The following is a 16058-nucleotide window of genomic DNA, read 5'->3' on the forward strand; positions in this document are numbered from 1 at the left end:
ATAAATAAAGAGGACACAGTGAATGTATCAACTTCCAACCATCACATGCGGAAGACAAAAGCATAGGATTGCCTGCTCCAATGTAATAGTAAGAGCAACTGTCACACCAGAAATCCAAAGGACCAAGCAACCACCAAAGTGGCTCAAGAAAACATCTGCCATGATACTAATTGCAATATGGCATACTAATTGCACTGTAGGAAAAAGCACACCATCCAAAAGTCGCAGGAAGCGGGCAAGGAAACCAAGGACGAGAAGACTGTGAGCGTGGAATTGAATGGAACACCAGAAATCAAATGAAGATAATAACCTAGAAGCCCCCTTTGAAAAAGAGATATCCTCAAAAGTGCGCTATGGGGTAGCTTCATCTCAATCCTACATTGGAATCCATTGTAACTGGAAGCTCCAGAATCGAAGTCTAAGTCTCATAAAACTCGAGACCCAATGTCACGTGCACACTTCACTTGCGCCCCGTGGACAAGCTTCTGCTACAGTTTAGCGTCAGTCTTAGTTGAGGATTTAGCATGGCTCACCAGAATTGAAGCCTAAGTCTCATAAAACTCGAGACCCAATGTCAAGTGCGCACTTCACTTGCGCCACGTGGACAAGCTTCTACTACAGTCTAGCGTCAGTCTTAGCTTAGGATCTAGCATGGCACCCTTGTGAGCCTCTAGCAGGATGTGCATGTCGAGGCCGGTCATAGTTGCATACCCTCACTTTTGAGCCTCTAGCAGGATGTGCATGTCCAGTCCGGTCACAGTTGCATACCCTCACTTGCACAGTTAAGTCACTTAAGCATATAGGCATATGAAAAGTCACTTAAAATCATTTATTAATAAGTAGCTTTGGCATGACATTTATTAAAAATTAGGTAGGAAAAATGGCTAAAAGACCTATAAATGAATCCCTTGGGCACCAATAGAGAGCAGAGGAGCAGAACTAAGTGCCTCTCAAGAAGCACCAGCAGGACCAGCGTTTTTGCACCAACAAAAGCCAGCGTTTCTTCCATTAGTCACCAACGTTTTCAGCCACCAAAACATCAGTGGCCCATCAACGTTTTTGGTCACTTTTCAGCCCTTTCTTCATTGCCAGCAGTACCTCCAACAGATTTCAACCTTCAGCCCATTAGTAGCACCAGCAATTTCAGTTTTCAGCCCATCGCCATCCCCGACGATAGCAGATCTGCCCACAGCCACCTCCTCCTCCTCGTCGGCAACGTAGCACGTAGCATCTATAACAACACCCTTAGCACCTCAGTAGTACCTTCAATACCCAGCATCAGTAGCATCAAGTACCATTAGCATCTCAGCATCTCATCATTTAGCATCATTGTATTAGCAAGTAATAAAGCAAGTACTTGCTCTGGCAACAGAGCAAGGGGGCCCTTGAGGTGGTTGGGACCCGACATGCCGTCTCTCTCTCTCTCTCTCTCTCTCTCTCTCTCTCTCATTCAGTTCAATTCTTAGCTTAGGACCTAACCTGGCACCCTTGTGAGCCTCTAGTAGGACGTGCATGTCCAAGCCAGTCATAGTTGCATACCCTCACTTGCACAATTAAGTTACTTAAGCATATAGGCATATGAACAGTCACTTAAGTCATTTATCAATAAGTGACTCTGACATGACATTTATTAAAAGTAAGTAGGGAAAATGGTTAAAAGACCTAAAAATGAAGCCCTTGGGCACCAGTAGAGAACATAAGAGCAGAACTAAGTGTCTCTCAAGAAGCACCAGTAGGACCAGCATTTTTGCACCAGAGAAAGCCGGTATTTCTCCCATCAGTCACTAGCATTTTCAGCCACCAAAACGTCAGCAGCCCATCAGCGTTTTCGGTCAGTTTTCAGCCCTTTCGTCATTGCAAGCAGTACCCCCATCGCAGCAGATTTCAGCCTTCAGCCCATTAGCATCACCAGTGATTTCAGTTTTCAGCCCATGGCCGTCCCCGGCGATAGCAGATCAGCCCACATCCTCCTCCTCCTCGTCATCGTCATCGTCATTGTCATCATCATCATCATCGTCTACGCAACACCAAGCATCTCTAATAGCACCCCTTAGCACCTCAGTAGCACCTTCAGTACCTAGCATCAGTAGCATCAAGTACCCATTAGCATCTCAGCATCTCATAATTTAGCATCATTGTATCAACATTTTGTGCAAGTAATAAAGCAAGTACTTGCTCTGTTGCCAGAGCAAGGGGGCCCTTCAGGGTGGTTGGAACCCGACATGCTCTCTCTCTCTCTCTCTCTCTCTCTCTCTCTCTCTCTCTCTCTCTGTGTGTGTGTGTGTGTGTGTGTGTGTGTGTGTGTGTGTGTGCGTCTCTCTCTTTCATTCAGTTCAATTGAGTTCTTTTCAAGTGAAGTAATGTAACCTTGTGTTTGTACGGAGTACTAGATCTGAGCTAAATCCTTAAACCCTTCCGTTGCACCTGACACCCAAAGAGGATCACATCATTGCTAAACTCGATCTGCTTAGAAATGAAAGACCACAAATGTCATCACACCATCGGGTCCCCCAAGACCTAGCTACTCAAGAAAACTCCCTGAGATCAAACCATATGTATGCCACTCCTCGGCATCTGTCAAAATCAAACCTGTGGTTACAATCCGATACAATATGCCAATATCCATAAAGACTCGGAAGAGCACATATACTCCTACTGTTGTAACTTCCTTAAAATCTCTGTCAAACGTATGTCCTTTCCACCTGTGCTTAATTGTGTATTGGATATTGATTACACCAAGAAAGAGTCGGATATCTACATCTCCGATCACATAAATCTCCAAACTGCTATGGGAAGTCCAACAAAACTGTGGACACCCAAGACTACTGACCTATGAGCTCTCCGATGATGAAGAACCAAAGAGCTCATAGGTAATTTTGTTGATTGTAATTGGGTCCTAGTCCAAGAAGGACTAGCATCCACCTAAAGGAAACTCCATGCCAGTCTAGGGATAAAGAAAGTGTCACGTGCACATCTAACCCTATGTGCATGTGGACAAGCTATCTCAAATCTAGGGTTCAAGTCAGCCTAGGAAGTGTTCCGTCACCTTTGTGAGCCTGTGAGCAGGCCGTGCATATCCAGGCACTTAGATTAGTTGCATATCCTCTAATTGCACACAACATAATCATCAGCATGGCATTCAATCCCCATCATGAGCATTTTACAAAGCATAGAACCCTTTTTCCCAAAATACACATTTTTTACTTATTTATTAATAAGCGACTTTTGTTGGAAAAATAAGTAGGGCAAATTGCTAACGAAATATAAAAGAAACCCAGTGGTCACTCAGCAGAAGCAAAAGACACAAAAGAAGCTAAGGCTTGCAGTGTTCTTGCCTCAGCAAGACGGCAGAAGACCTTGCGTTTTGAGTTGCAGATCAGCCCAGCGTTTTTCTCCACAGCAGCAGAACCTTTCTAGCATTTCCATCAACAGCAGATCAGCCGGGCATTTTTCAATAGCAGATCCAACCTAGTAATTTGCAGTGTTCGGCGCAAGTTCAGCCAAGACAGTTAGCGTTTTCAATTTCCAGCCCTTAGTCATTGCAGATTTAGCCATAGCCTCGCAGATCTCACCTTACCCACAGGAGATCCTCGCTGTACCGTCAAATCAACCAGCGTTTACGGTTTCAGCCCACTTTTTTCAGATTTCAACATCTGCGTTTTCAGCACATCGTCGTGGAGTCGCCGTCATCGCCATCCTCGCCGACACAGTGCCGGTGTTCAGCAGACACTTAGTGTTTGCGGATTTCAGCTTTTCAGCCCTAGCGTTTTCAGTTTTCAGCCCGTCCTCGTCGTCGTTATCATCGTTGTGCACATCGTCGGCAAGTTCATTCCATCTAGACCAACATACGAGATTTGTGCAATCTATAGCATAGACCTCTCTCGCCATAGAGAGGGGGGCCCTTGGACGAGGGTTTGAGAAGCGCCTGGTGTCGTATTCTTCTCTCTCTCTTTCTCACAGTCTCAGCACTTTCATTCACAATAGCATTCACTTTGTTTGTGATCATTGCACTCTCTCTCTAAAGGAACGGAAGGTTCTCCCTTCCGTAAGTAAAAGGAACCCTTGAGCGCAGTTTGGAGCACTCATCTTGAGCAATATCAACATTCACTTCCGCTGCACCTTACATTGGTATCAGAGTTTTGGCAGTGTTCTGTATCACTCAAGGAAAGAACCACAAGAAATTTTTTTCTTGTTGCGGTCGCACATAACCCAAGTCCACTTGGGTGTGTCGATTCCTAATCGTGTTTTTGAAGAGTGACAAGTAACCTAGGAAAGAAGGGCTTGTCCAGCCTCCCCTTGTTCCTCTTTTCACTCATTGAGAGCGGACTGTGCACTTAGCGGCCGGCCAATCGACTTGAGGTGGGGAAAAAGCAACTTTGGTGTGAGCGCAAGGCCGCCAAGGTGTGCGCCCGCAGGAAAGAGTCGAGCTCGGGTAAGAGAAAAGCCTTCTCAAACATCGATTGCAAGCTAGAGAACTCAAGAACCTCAAGAACCCAAGAACCTCAAGAGCCCAAGTTTCTCAAGAACTTAAGTACCCAAGATCTCAGTGTATGGTCGTCACGCAAAGCGGAATGGATACTTTGCCTGAAGGTGATAAGAGTAGTTGGTGACAAAGAATTTTCCTTACCAGGAGGATTTTTTTCCGATCCTTCCCCTTCCCCATGTACGCCACGGGTTGCACCAAATCCTATGGAGGCTTTGGTCAAGTCAATGATGGACATGATGCTACAACAAGAGGCGCAACGCGCCGCCTTGGATCGCGACCGTGAAGAAAGAAAGGCGTAAAGCTAAATCACCTGCTAACCCTAAGCTAACCCCAGATGAAAAAGCTGCACAAGAAATTGTAGGAGGATACATAACGCCAAAAGAACAAGTCATTTATGCTAAGGAAGGTCGATGTTATCAATGTCACCTCAAGGGTCATATAAAGAAGACATGTCCTAAGAACGTATCCAACGAACCTCAAGAACCCACAGAACCCACATCCTCTGTTAATGCCATATATAAGAATACTAGTGTGTCCCAAGTTTCTAATGATCATCTAGCTGATGAGTCTCTCATGAAGTGTTATGGTCATGAGGATGGTCAACGCATGGTGATCTTGTTTGATTCAAGCAGTATGCATGATGTGATTGGTGCCTCTCTTGTACAAAGAGCCCGCTTGGAGGTTATCCAGACAACTCCTCTCGAGGTGTCGGGCTTCGCTCCCGGTATGGACTCTCTCATTACACGGAAGTTTTGTGTGTTCGCATGATTAGTAAGCATGCATTGTTGGAATTTTTGATTCGTGACGATTTCTTGTATTTTCGTCACCGTCTTTATGTGTTCCCTTTTCACAGGCATGCCGTATTGTACGATGCACTTGATTCACTCACGGATGAGCACGGATGTATGTGGATTACTCTCGAAACGAATAAAAGTTTGCATTAAGGAATTCACATTGTTTCTCGATTGTCCGTTTTGTCAATCGCTTTTACATGTTTCTTCCTTGGCATGACACAATCTGAGAAAGAGCACGAATAAGATTGTCCATCAAGCATCGGCATTTCCGTTGTGATTTGCCACAGTTGATAGATTTAGGTCGAAAAGTCAAGTTTCGATCCCACTTTTTGCATGTGTTTGGTGAACGGTTTGGCACTCCATCACTTTGTTCATCTGCATTGCATGCACAGTCATTTAGAAAGAATAGTATTTTTCCAGTTACTCTACACGGAATGGGTATGTTTATGGTTTTGTGTTGGACATGGTTTCAGGAATTTTCCTCCTCAGAGATTCTTGAAGAAGGTGGACCCACAACCATAGCCGAAGATGGAGAATTAAAGCCGCAACAGATCATTTTTTGTCCCTTTCGGCACGGCCCAAAAAAGCAAGCATTGCAGTCCTTCATGAAGTTCAAGTATTGCACGACCCACGCATCAGAGTGGGCCGGCGAAGAGTTCTTCGCAGAATTCCAGGAGTTGTTGGTGCACTCCCTCGACGCCATACAGCTCGGTATGAGTACCTCACTTTGAAAGGGACGGGATGTCACATGCACATCTAACCCTATGTGCATGTGGACAAGCTATCTCAGGTCTAGGGTTTAGGTCAGCCTAGGAAGTGTTCTGGCACCTTTGTGAGCCTGTGAGCAAGCCGTGCATGTCCAGACACCTAGATTAGTTGCATATCCTCTGATTGCACACAATATAATCATCAGCAAGGCATTCGGTACGCATCATGAGCATTTTACAGAGCATAGAACCCTTTTTCACAAAATACACATTTTTCACTCATTTATTAATAAGTGACTTTTGTTGGAAAAGTAAGTAGGGCAAATCGCTAAGGAAACATAAAAGAAACCCAATGGTCACTCAGTAGAAGCAGAAGAGACAGAAGAAGCTCAGGCTTGCAGTGTTCTCTCCTCAGCAAGACGGCAGAAGACCTTGTTTTTTCAGCCAGTTAGACAACCAGCGTTTTTGGATTCTGCCAGATCCTCTAGCGTTTTCTAGTGGCTCAAGAAAACATCCGCCATGATATTGATTGCACTGTGGGAAAAAGCACACCATCCAAAAGGTGTACTCGGTACAGATTGCAACAACTTGAGGGCGTGATGATCCTCACGAACAATTAAATCTCTATCAATGCACAAAATGCGTGTCCTGCTTAGGAGAAGAAACGATTGAGAGAGGTTCCTTTTCATGCAATGACTAACTCGTTTCTGAACTGTGGGACTGTGTACTAAGAGAGACTATGCGAATATGTGTTTTATCCAGTGGACACCTCGACTCCAATCATGATTCTTTGACACCAGAGAACACTTGCAATGCCACATACGTATACAAGGCCACTTTGAAGAAGAGAGGTCGCTGAGCTAGAAAGAGACAGAGAGAGAGGGAGAGAGGCTCCCCATGCTGATACAAAGCTGCAAACACAAGTGGCCAAGGGTGGTCTAGCATAGATTTGTTATGCCCTAAATGGATAGACCCCTGGTACATGCACAACTGCTACTCCTACTGCCATCTTCTCTTGCACATGAGACCAGTGACTTGGCCTTAGATCGACAACCACCCCCAAGCATCCTGAGAGAACAAGATGCATTTCCTACTGGTAGCTAGCTAGACCGATCTAGAAGAAGAGAATTTTAGCGTCATAGGAAACTATCCCAAAAGACCTTAAAGATCTATCTGACGAGGAGAGTTGAACTCAAGTCCTGTTATTCAAGAGGGAAATGGCATAACCAACCTACCACACCAAGGGCATCATGTGATCTTGCCTTGAATGTGTCTTGAAGTCTTCGCCCCTCGTCTACATAGCTAGCTACTGCCCCTGCCCACTACATAGTGCCGTAGGCTGGATGCCCGACCCAAACATCAAGCCCCACGACCTAATAAATAGAAGAAAAAGTGGAAAAATGTGGAGAAGGGCCTAGGCAACATTTGGAAGCACCGGGAAGGTAGGATAAACATCCACCAGGCCTCTAGGAAGCTACATGACCATGGATAGAGCCAAAACCGTAAGAATCTCCTCCACTCAACCGAGTCATGAGTCGTGACGACAGCTTCTGTAGTCCGAAGGGCTACAAGCATGCATGTGGGTATATCTTAGAATAGCCGAGGACTCTAAACTCTTCCCACCAAGAAGTACTGTGGATTATCTTCCGGGTATTCATCACCGAGGAAATAATTGATGTTCTTACTTTCAAGCAAGGCAAAGTGTATGTGCCTTACAGGCTTGCCTATCTCTTGTGCAATTTACTTTTGAGTATCCTTTTTCATGTAATGCAAGGCACCTTGGCATATACTAAAAAAAAACACATAATGGACTATTGAAGACGTGTTACGTGCACGTCTTTAGGCGTCGAATGGATTGGAAAAAGTATCTCGTGGAAATTGAATTGCCTTATAGCAGTGCGCATAGTGGTGATAGTCTGTAATGATTGTCTACAAGCTATGCAGAAAATGCTCGCGATTGTGAAGGAAAGCCTAAAGGCTGCATAGGATCGTGCAAGCTATTTTTGTTTACAAGCATAGGCAGCGTGGAGGGCTGGAAAAGCAAGCATGTGGGCCTCATGTTCGGCCTCTTTTTCCTCTTCTTCATCTACTAAGAAGCTTGAAGGCACATCATTATCATGATCGATGGCGACATCTAGACCTTGGGCTCAGGAACAGTGTGGTATGAGCCCACCGCATCAGCGACCCTCCCCCTCCTTTGCTGCCTTGGAAGAGCCAGCTGAACTGAAATATCCCACTGGCTATGGAGAGTGTGAATATATATCCCGTTGCCAAACGTGGATTTGCGCTTCCATCCCTTTTTCTGGATTTGCGCTTGCATCGTGTATTGCTACTTCCAGCAAGTTGGTATTACTTGAGGAGGAGTGTATATTTTGGAGCTCATGGCATACTATAACAAAACATACAATACCTTACAAAGAGTGAAGTGAAGTTTTCTAGTTGGACATTTATTTCTAGCTGTACATAGCATTCATTGCCTTCAACTACAATTGGTGCCCAGCACGTCCAAGAACATCAATCATGCATGTGCAACAATCTACGCTACCGTTCACTATCAATATGTCCTAGAACATCAACCATGCACGTGCAAAAACGGTACGCCCACAGAGACTTGAGATATACTCTTCTTCACCTTTATTGCTTGCTCTCCCGGGGACAACTGTCTATAGTAGAACCTCATAGTGGTCATGTGAAGACCTGTGTTGCAGATCAACAAATGCTGGAGAGAATTTGCAATGACGGGCGCCCAAAAAACAGATGAGACATCAGCCAGGACCTTGAGACTCTGATCTGATCGCTCCAACTAACGCTCCTCAGCAGCAGCTGCGCACAAGAGATCAACAACACCACAGCGGAGTCAGCGAGACTCTCTCCAGAGAAGGAGACTGAGACTGCCCTGCCCGGCAACAGAGAGAGACGGATGAGGAAGTCAAACATCCAATGAACTGTCCCATCAGATTTTCTGATCGTTCCAACTGTACAGACAGCGCACACAGGCCTGCAATACCTAGACAGCAAGACCAACAAATCGTGATCGCCTCTTATCAGTTGGAGGTTGAGATTGGAATGGGGGCCGCGCGAACGCGAGCCCCCGCTGCCACAAATTATGACGTGCACTCTCCCTCAGAGGGGAGATGCTAGGGTGCGGCCCGTCCGCAGTGCAATGGAGAGGCCGACCCTAGGCCATCGGCCTTCCTGATCACCGATTGACCCCGCCCAGGTAAGTATGACTTCACCTGCCACCCACGTCCCCTCTTATACCAACGCACCTCGCCGGTAGCGCCGATGGGATAACTCAATTTTCATACCCAATGAATATGTCATCTCTATCATCCACATCCAAGAGTGTTGTGATGATGGCATTCCTCGCTCGCAAATCAAAACCTTGCTTTGATGCCACTTTCATTGTGGCATGAGTATATGCGTTTACCTCATTTTCATCAACTGTAGAAGGTGTTGTCCATCAATGCGTGCCAATTCAAGAAATTGATGAAATCCCATCATGCCGATTTGAACAATTCAACCAATCCAATTGTATCTTTTGAACTTATATCTTTTCTTCTTCTTCTTCTGTATATGATTTCCAAGGGCGTTGGTTTGGTCGAGGATTGCGAGTGGGCATTACCTCCAGTAAAGCAAAGGCTTGAATATGAAAGCTTAGACTTTAAAATAATTTAAAACAGAAGCTTGTTAACAGCCTTCAATAATAGAGTCAACATGCAAGCATGGCAAGAGGTGCTCCTTTGTGTGACTTTTGCTCAATCATCTAGCAAGGTTACGAGTGCAGCCTTCTCGCTAGGTGGATAGCATATTTAAGCTCACAAACCGCAAAGCTTCTAAATTCTTGGAAGTAGATGTCGCTTTGTGTACCCGTAACATTATGCATGCCAATCTAGCGATGGCAGTTCATCGAGAAAGAAATACGTGTAGGAGAACTCGTACTGGGGCTGCTTACCAAGGAAGAGAGAGAGTGTACATCATATGTCAGAGAGAGAGAGAGAGAGAGAGAGTTTATTTATTTATTTAATGCATAGTACTATCTTCAGCATTAATGCAAATTATAAAATCTTTATGACTTTTATATGATTCTTGCAGTATTCGAATTGTAGAGAATTTGAAAATGCATACAATAAAAATACAAATCAAAATAATAAGTATTACTATCTTCGGTTTGCATCCTTAGGAGGAGGACCCAAACACTCGACTCTCGAATGTGCCAATCAGAAGTTCGCCTCTTCTCTACGCTCATACTAAATGCTACTATGCCAAATCTCTTTTACAAAATCACCTCAGCATTGACATCTTCATCATTCATCGTTGTGGGGTTCTTCAATCTTTGATCTTCTTAGTAAAATTTGAATTAAAAACTTTAGATTGACCTTGACCATCCTTATGCTAGCTTCTCAGATGTTGACCGAGTTTATATGTATGCATTGGCATTTCTTGCAAATCAAAAACCTTAATCTGATGCCACTGTTATAAACACGAGAAATTGCCATCGCTACTCAAATACACACTTGGACATATAATTTCCCTTTTGCATAAACCCATGAGCATGAGTGTGTGTGTGTGTGTGTGTGTGTGTGTGTGTGTGAGAGAGAGAGAGAGAGAGAGAGAGGGAGAGAGAGAGGGAGAGGGAGAGAGAGAGAGGGAAGAGGAAGAAGAAACATTTCATACGAGAAAGAGCTAGTTCCTCACTTATCATAACTCTTGTGCTAGCATACATAATAGCATAGTAATGAAGAAGAAATAGATGTCAAGCTCAAGCATTGAAGCATGGCTCTTCGATGGATTTGCACTCCATAGCCAAGAGTGTTGGTGTAGGCTCTCAACCTCTACTTGCTTGGAGAAAGAGAGGGAGCTCTTGCACTTTGCATAGCACACAGTGAGAGTGTTTGTGAGTGTGTGTGGGTGAGTATACCCCCTAAGCACCCCCCTAGCTTGCTTGGGTCGACCCCCCCTTGTAGCTCATGCTTGAAGCTCATTGGACCCCTCCAGGCCTAGCCAATCACAAGCAGGAGCCATTACAAGCAACAGGGATAGCCTTGAGACAAGTGTCCCCCTTTCCCCTTTGAGAGAGAGGACTTGATAAATGCAATATCAATTAATTAAATATCCTTTATTATCATTGGACCCCTTGGGTGGCCAACCAATAGGTTTCAGGCACACCATGAGGGCAACATGAGGAGGAACTTGACAAGTGTCCTTGCTGCCTCTTCAAGCTGGGGCTTCCCTTGTGTGTGTGTGTGTGTGTGTGTGTGTGTGTGTGTGTGTGTGTGTGTGTGTGTGTGTGTGTTCTCTCTCATCCCCCCCCCCCCCTTGTAGGCTCGCCCCCCTCCTTGTAGGGATCTTTTTGACTTTGGATGAGCAAGCCCCTTAGTCATCAAGCATGCCTAAGCACTTGAAGTAGGGGGTGTTCCCACAAGCATCTCAGGCAAGCTTCTCAAAGCACTTCAAGCACCTTAATCATGCACCAAGTCAAGCACCTCAAGCATGGAGCCAGTCAAGCACCTCAAGCATCTTAATCAAGCACCTCAAGCAGGACACGCACCTCAAGCACGACAAGCACCTCGAGTTTGGGCCGGGTACCCACCTCAAGCTCAGCCCTAGCTTACCTAAGGTCAAAGGACTTTTACACATATTATTGGAGGTCTTCAATGAAGCTAACCCTAAGGTCTTATGCTCCATTGGTTAGCCTTGCTCTTTATAGACCATCTCCCATTTGGGCCCCTTTACTATTGGCCCCGTGTTGAGATAGATCTATAAGCACATATCTATATCTTAACACTTGTTCCCGTTTATTCTCCCACATTAAGTGATCAATTTAATATGAGAAAATCATTTGGGTTGGTTAGATATTAGATTTTATGACACCGTCTTTCTTGCTAAAGGCCATTGTGGACATTTAATGCTACTATGACAAGGTTTTAACTTGCAATACTTGAGAACAAGAGATATCCGTATGTTTCTCAATATTTGAAGTATTACATAGTGCAAAAACTTTGATGCAAGTAAGTATGGGTGTGATCTTTGACCCAATTTAGCCAAACAAAAGAGTAAGTGGCAAGATTACACATTGGAACTCTTCAAAGTTTAACATGATGACTTTGCTACTACTTTTGGTAAATGAATATGTATGTAGTCTTCAAGATGTTTTCTAAAGCTAAATGGTAGCATATAAATGTTGCAATAAAAGAGCCAGTTCTCAACAAAAGCATTGTAACTCTCTTGAGTTCAAGATCATGACATTTTGCAAACGAGTGTCTATATGTGTGTGTGTGTGTGTGTGTGTGTGCGCGCGCGCACGCGACCTTTTAGATAATATTATAAAGCTAAATGCGCACCTTATCATATGATTTCAAGGATAAAATCTTTTGCTAGGGCATCAAAGTTCTTTTAAGTTGCATTCAACAAATGATTGTTGTGCCATGTCCAATGAGGTTTGTAAACGAGTAAACACAAGCAAGGACCACGACAATGAGAAATGCATACATCACCAACCTCATGTAAAGTCACACAAATGGTCATGAGAAAGGTTTTTAATTTATGAAAAGGCTAAATGATTGGCTTATAAGCTGAATTTTCCATCTATTTGGCTGAAAGTTATGCCTTTCAAGTAAGCATATGACTTCCTCTTATGGAGACACGTATTAAACATAGCATGAGTTTGAGTAGCTTGATGACATTTCCAACTACCAAGGTTCCTCAAGTATGCGTATAAGCTACAACCCTAAAGTAAGGAACCTTGTACATATATACATTGGTTCAAAAGAAAAAAACAAACTAATAACTTAAGCTAACTTAAAACAAGACATTGATGTAAAAATAAGTTTTAATAAAGCAACTTTTTTCTGTATTTCTCTTATGTATTCATTAAAGTTCTAATTTATTTAAAGATTTTCATGGAAGAAGACACACTTGTGACAGCCTGTCCCTCAAGCACCGTGTAGACTAGCCATCTACTATAGAAAGGTGTGTAGGCTATATGTATGGAAACACCCTTGTAGTAAACTATGTCTCTCACATATTGAGTAGAGTAGCCACCTCTTGCAAAATGGTGTTGTTTCTCAAATGAGGACACACAAGCACCATATCCCCATTTTTGTTAAGATGATTTATAATCAAGGATGACTATGATATACGAACATGGTAATGTTATCAAAATTGCATTTGGTAAGAGACCCAAGAAAGTTTAATGACTGGAATTCATTTTCTACCATCCTACAATGTTTCAAGGCAGCTATAATTAAGTTTGAAGCTTAAAACATGATTTTCTATTTTTAAACTAAAGAGAAAAAATACTTCGTAAATGCCTAAATTGGATATGCAAACGTAATGGGAATGCTCACGTATAAGCTATATGTTTTTGGAACATTTAATCACTGTTAAGAATATATCTATGTGAGTTGAAGCTAATTTGAGTTGATGGATTCAATGTACATGATTAATTATTACAATGAGTTGTATGGAAATTAATCATTATGTAAATTTTGCAAAAGAAAATAAAGGAAAATATTTTCTCTTGTTTGAGTTGTTCATCTAAATGCTCTTCTTTTATGTTTCAAATGTTCCAAAATGTATGCATACAAAAGGACACACACTTCCACCATCTATGTCTCTCAAGTACTAAGTAGACTTGTTATCTACTGCAAAAAGATGTGCTAGCTATGATGAGTATATATGCTTGCAAACTGGATCCTTAACTAAATGCCAATGGACCTAGTTCACATATCGAGCCCCTAGATCTCAAACCCTACGATGGACTCGACCTATGTGATTTCGAGCATCCCTTGAAGTCGCCCTGCCCAAAATATGCACCACCACCTTGCCGTTCACTCCTTTCAATCTGCTACTCTTTTCATGACTCCTCCAATTCTTCAATGGTTACTCAACCTCTCTTCTTTCCACTTGATGGTCCTGCAGTTGTTGTGTTTGGGCTTGGACGTCCCATGGCCATGATAGTAGAAAGGGCATCGAGAGGCTAATTGATGGTGATACTTGTGCTCTTGCCCTTTCCCTAACCTTCTTGTGTAATGTTGTAAGGATAGTGAGGACACTATACACCAATGAGTATCATGTTATCTGCATAAGAAGGAAATAAATTACCGTTGTATGCTTTTGCTTTGTTTTTGAGGAACTCGCCATCGACATAGTCCAAGAACCATGGACAATCTCTCCACGCATCCTCACCATGAAACTTGTCTATCCACTCATCAAAATAGATCCCACTCTCCTCTCTCTTAGACTCCACCCATACATTGTTGGATGCTTAGGGTTTAGACTATGCAAACCTTTCTTGAGGGCATCCAACCACCATTTACAAATTACAATATAGACTCCATTGACCAAAACATACAATATAAATCATACACAACAATAAAACTTGATAGTTAAATACTTGTATACTAAGCATCACATTGTGCATGCAAAGTGCGGCTAGTCCTCTCCATTGTATGTGGCTTGTATGGTTGTCTTCCACCGCTCAAATGCTTTGTCAAAGTGGTCTTGTAAAAAAGCTTGCATTGTCTCTCCAAGAGATAGTCCATAATTGGGTGTAGCACATACATGGAGGTTCTTCACCGTTGAGTTCTCAACCTGCATCTTCTCCGCCAAGCTCAATACACCCTTGCACTTCAAGCATTAGCAACATTGCACTCATGTATATGATCCCGTCCTCTAATGTTACTATACCCATCTTTCCAGTTGCCACAAGTAAACATACATTCTTAGCCTTTCTGAGAATGGCTTCTCTTGTGTTGGAATAGATACCTTTGTCATGGAAACCTTCTCTTGTGTTGGAATAGATACCTTGGTCATAGAAACCTTGCTCTTGGACAATATGTCCACCAAAAAACATTTCCTACAATGTTTTATTGGACATAATATTAGATACATTCAAAAGAAAAGAATACTCAGTCTGCAGGGCTGATGCGTGCACTTGCAATCTGAGACACTCTGAAGGGGGTCATTTTGCATCCCTTCTCTCCCCGAGCCACAAATTAAATACACTTTCAAAAGAAGTCCATGCCATTCTTTGGATTGGCGATGACAACTACCCCCTTTCAAACAAAGAAGTTCTATGTCCCTTAGAGCCACGTCATAGTTTGCTTTGTACTCTGCTTCTCTTGGAAGGTACTCTTTACTTTCCTTAGCAAGCAAATTTTGCATTTTTTGTCAATATATTGCATCAAATTCCTCCTATAGTACACAACACAAAGATATTAAAATATAGTCAAGTCATCCAATGCACATGTACTATAACTTACACTCACCTTTCATAGTAGCTATACTAGCAAAGACATTAATAGTCTAAGCCATCTTGAATGGTTCATTGCCATGCCACAAAGCACTATCTTAGCTTTTGCCCTGCCCTCCTCATTGACCTTGTCCAACAAGGAGTGTGGGTCTGCAAAAGTGCCAACTTTTGCATCATGAAGATGTTGTGGTTAGTGGTGTGAGGCACATGGACTCATATGTGACCCTAATTTTTTTGGTAAAAATTCAGCATCAATTTGAAATTCAAGTGCAACAAACATAATGTAAAGAACCTTACTTGTTAATCAGCGATAATAGAAACTCCGCCATCTCCTTAGGGTTGAACTTCATGAGCATGTACTCAACCTTTGGAGTTAAGAATTTATCCAATCGCTCACGCAATACCCAATCTTTCCATGTGTGAAGCTGTGGGCGTCTGCCGCACGTATCGAAGCAAGGGCCTTGCCTAACACTGTGTGCAAGCCACAAATGGCTCCAAGCACGCAACTAGCCTAAACTAGTAAGCTCAAAGATGACGATGGTGTGTCAGTCACCGCTCCACGCTTGTTGTCGTGGAGGATTCCTCACCGCGAAGAAGAAGGAGCCGTTGTTGCGCTGCGCACAACCGCCTTGCTACCGTCGTGTCGCCACAATGCTCAATCACTCTCTCTCTCTCTCTCTCTCTCTCTCTCTCTCTCTCTCTCTCTCTCTCTCTCTCTCTCTCTCTCTCTCTCTCTCTCTCACACACACACACACACACACACACACACACACTAGTACACAAGGGAGACGAAGAAGAAGATGGACCAAGAGCAC

At 43.3% G+C, this 16058-nt stretch overlaps 1 long non-coding RNA gene and 1 other non-coding gene across 2 annotated transcripts; both read right to left on the minus strand.

The window, feature by feature from the left end:
- Window positions 1–1573: 1573 nt before the first annotated feature.
- On the minus strand, window positions 1574–9217 carry LOC147425173 (uncharacterized). Its single transcript, XR_015186415.1, has 2 exons — window positions 8620–9217; window positions 1574–2077 (listed from the first exon to the last, which is right to left on the minus strand). It is a non-coding gene; the product is annotated as an uncharacterized LOC147425173 (long non-coding RNA).
- Window positions 9054–9215, minus strand: LOC147425174 (U1 spliceosomal RNA). Its single transcript, XR_015186518.1, has one exon. It is a non-coding gene; the product is annotated as a U1 spliceosomal RNA (small nuclear RNA).
- Window positions 9218–16058: the final 6841 nt, after the last annotated feature.

Source organism: Adiantum capillus-veneris, chromosome 25 (genome assembly GCF_014529385.1).
Source record: "Adiantum capillus-veneris isolate H3 chromosome 25, ASM1452938v2, whole genome shotgun sequence".
NCBI classification, from domain to species: domain Eukaryota; kingdom Viridiplantae; phylum Streptophyta; class Polypodiopsida; order Polypodiales; family Pteridaceae; genus Adiantum; species Adiantum capillus-veneris.